The sequence below is a fragment of the Theropithecus gelada genome, chromosome 19 (genome assembly GCF_003255815.1).
Source record: "Theropithecus gelada isolate Dixy chromosome 19, Tgel_1.0, whole genome shotgun sequence".
NCBI classification, from domain to species: domain Eukaryota; kingdom Metazoa; phylum Chordata; class Mammalia; order Primates; family Cercopithecidae; genus Theropithecus; species Theropithecus gelada.
In genome coordinates, this window is record NC_037687.1 from 48,585,857 (window position 1) to 48,589,907 (window position 4,051).

Sequence of the window (4,051 nt, forward strand, 5' to 3'; positions counted from 1 at the left end):
CCCAGCTACTTGAGAGGCTGAGGTGAGAGGATCGTTTCAGCCCAGGAATGAGGCTGCAGTGAGTTTTGATAGTACCACTGAACTCCAGCCTGGGTGACAGAGCAAGAGCCTATCTCAAAAAAAAAAAAAAAAAAAAAAAAGTAAATCTTACTGTTAAATATTCCCTTGTTAAGGCCCTCCCTTGGCTTTCTATACCCCTCTTTCTCTATCCCTTTTCCCACTTCCATTTCCTCACAATTAATTCTACACATAATCATCCTTTATATTTAGTCATTTGACTTGATTATTGTCTCTTGTACTAGAAGAAAGTCTCTAGGAGAGGGTGCTGGTCTTGTTCACTTCTGTGTCCCAGCCATTTACTAGACATGCTAATATTTACCGAAGACACGTGGTTTCTTTAAGCCTCAGTTTCCCCAACTGCCAAAAGGGGACAATGAATTCTGTGCCACACATTATGGGTTTGCAAAGATTAAATAAGAAAATAAGGAAGGATAGACACTGTGGTCTGTGATATGAGCCAGGTAAGGGAGGGTGGTTTTCAACACCACTGCCTGCAGATGCTAACTTTGCAGGATATTTTCACATCATCACAGTCCACGTCCAAGGTCGAACCATGGCATCTTCACTACAGACAACAGCTATAGTGCTCCTCCCAGCTGAAAACCCTGGGAGTCTATTGAAAATAAATTAGCAATGCCTCCTTCTCAATGAGAAAGTCTCGGGGAGATTTATAATTTTATTTTTTCTAAGTGTACAGAATAACATAAATCAAAAGAAGCAATAGTCTACCTTGTGTTTGGACTACTTTGACCCTCTTCAACCTCTGCCAAATTTTATCTCATTTTTGTTTAACTTTATACATCAGAGTTTAATTTGAGAGCTGGTGGAGAAGACAGTGATGTATAGGGTACATCAGGTGCAGCTGAAATTACCCTGTCCCCAGGGGCTGGAGGTTGAAGGGAGGGTCCCAGTCCTGTTTCAGGGTAGAAGAGGAATGGTACAGTTTGCCCCTGGAACCCAGACTCTCTCCACGTTGCAGCCTCTCATTGATTGATCTGGCCGGGTTCGAGGAGCTTACAAAATTGTGTCCATGCAGGGCTCATGCTTCCAGAGCAGCCACGGGCTCAAAGCATCAGCCACTATGGACAATGTCATTTTTGGAACCAGATAAGGAGTTCTATTAGCATTGATTTTTCCTCTCTTTTAAGTGGATATGTTCCCCCAGAAAAGTGTGTTCGGTTGGCAGTGTGTAATCTGCCAGAGAGAAGGCTGGCTTTGCCATTCTGACTGTGCAGAGCCTGCCTGGCATCCCACAGAGCACTCACTAAGAGTTGCTGCATGAACACAGGAACAAATGAATGAATGAATGCATGCATGAATGAATGAGTCACCCTTTGCTTCCTCATTACTTTTTTGTTTGTTTGTTTTTGAGACAGAGTTTCACTCTTGCTCTCCAGGCTGGAGTGCAGTGGCACGATCTCTGCTCATTGTAACCTCCACCTTCCAGGTTCAAGTGATTCTCCTGCTTCAGCCTCCCAAGTAGCTGGGATTACAGGCGTGTGCCACCATGCCAGGCTAATTTTTTATTTTTGGTAGAGACGGGTTTTAGCCATGTTGGTGAGGCTAATCTTGAACTCCTGACCTCAGGTGATCCCCCGCCCACTTCGGCCTCCCAAAGTGCTGGGATTACAAGCATGGGCCACCGCACCCGGCCTGTTTCCTCATTACTTTTATGTTCCAGCTGGCTGCAATACTTTTTAGAGATGACAAACAGGAATTGATCAACTGGGCCCCAGACAAAGGAACCGGTGAGCTACTGTCTGTCCTAGAAACTCTGTTAATGTCGCTTAGGGACCCTGGATACCAGAAGGAAACTGAGATCCTCTTATCTCACTCTCATCTTTCACGTGAATGTTCCCCAAGACAGCCTGGCCAGGGGCTGGGCCATCTCTGTTAAATGCCTTCAGGGTGGGCCACTCATGCCATGACCCAGTGTTAGCCTCTTTAAAGGTACATTTCCCTTGTAGCACTTACACATTTAGAAAGTATGTATTTGTGCGATGATTTGATTAAAGTCTGTCTCCCCCACTAGACCCAAAAAACATTGACAAGTTCTGTAATTAAATTTTACCAGAAAGTTCTGTTTGTCCACCTGTATCTCTAGGGTCAGGCCCAGGGCTTACCATGCCGGAAGTGTGCAATGTCTCTGAATGAACCAGTGCCAGGCACACTGGGACAGAGGGATGCTGTGATTGGCTAAGGTCAAGGCAGGAATGAGGACAACCGGTAAAAATGTCCAGGTACAGAAGTCATGTCACGCCTGGCCACCTAGTCCATCCTCAGTCCAGAACGTCAGTAAGGGGGCTCAGGGAGGCATTAAAAGGTGGCTGGATTTCAGGGCTAGGTGAAGATGCCAACAGTGGCAAATATCTCTGGTGGGTTCCTTGCTCTAGACCTGCACCGTTCACAGTGGCTATCAGCCACCCATGTGGCCGCTGAACACTGAGAATGAGGCTGCTTTGAATGGAGTTGTGTTGTAAGCATAAAATCTATACATCGGATTTCAAAGGTTACATGGGGAAAAAAATGTAGACTTTCTCATTGATAAATTTTATATTGATTACATACAATCACATGTTGAAATGATAATATTTTAGATATAATTGGTTAAATAAAATGTATTTTTATGTTTGTTTTAATATTATTTTTGAGACAGCGTCTTACTTTTGTCACCCAGGCTGGGGTGCGGTGGTGCAGTCTTGGCTCACTGCAGCCTTAACCCCCCAGGCTCAAGTGATTCTCTCACCTCAGTCTCCCGAGTAACTGGGACTACAGCCACACACCACCCTATTTGGCTAATTTTTGTATTTGTCTGTAGAGATGAGGTTTTGCCATGCTGCTCAGCTTGATCTCAAACTCTTGGGCTCAAGTGATCTGCCCACCTTGGCCTCCCAAAGTGCTGGGATTACAGGCGTGAACCACCGTGCCTGGCTCCAGTAAAAGGTATTATTAAAATTAATTTCAATTGCATCTGCTTTTTGAAATGTGGTTATTATAACATTGAGAATTACATGGCTCACAGTATATTCAAGCGCTGTTCTAGAGGAAGGTCTTTGGAGCAGTTCTTAATTGCAGAAGAGCTTTACATAAACACTCACCACTGAACAGCAATAGTTATCAACCAAGTTGTGTCTATTCTGTGACTGGTCCTTGGCTAGGTACTTCAACCTCTAGTAGCTTTATTTTAGAGACATCTTACTGGATAAATAATCTGAAACATGGAAAAATTCTTTATACACAAAGTTTTTAATTATAGCATTATTTAATATTAACGAAACAGGATATAACCTAAACATTTAAACAGTAGAAGAAGGCTGGGCGTGATGGCTCACGCCTGTAATCTCAGCACCGTGGGAGGTCGAAGTGGGCAGATCACCTGAGGTCAGGAGTTCAAGACCAGCCTGGCCAACATGGTGAAACCCTGTCTCTACTAAAAAATGCAAAAATCAGCCCAGCATGGTGGCGCAGGCCTGTAGTCCCAGCTATTCAAGGAGGCTGAGGTGGGAGGACAGCTTGAACTCAGGAGGTGGAGGTTGCAGTGAGCTGAGATTGCGCCACTGCATTCCAGCCTGGGTGACAAAGCAAGACTCCATCTCAAAAATACATACATACATACATACAGTAGAATTATAATATGAACTGTGCTAGCATTCATACAAGAGTATTATGCAGCCATCAAAACCTATGTTTGCCAAAGATTTATCATAACATGGCAAAATGCTACAACAATGCTCAATCAAAATCTCAAAATTCAAAATCGTATCTGACTCTTACCACATCCAAAGAGGCAAAGCTCCGAGAAAAGCCACTGGAAGGAGTTCCACCAAGCCGTTCACAGTTGTCTTTGGAGAACAGGATGATAAATGATTTCTCTTTTCTTCTTTCTATTTTTTCAATTAGATTTTCTTTAATAATCATTTGATAACAGAGAATTATACATGTGTTATCTCAAGGAAAAAGGCCCGGCCCCAGGAGTTTGCCTTCATGTTGT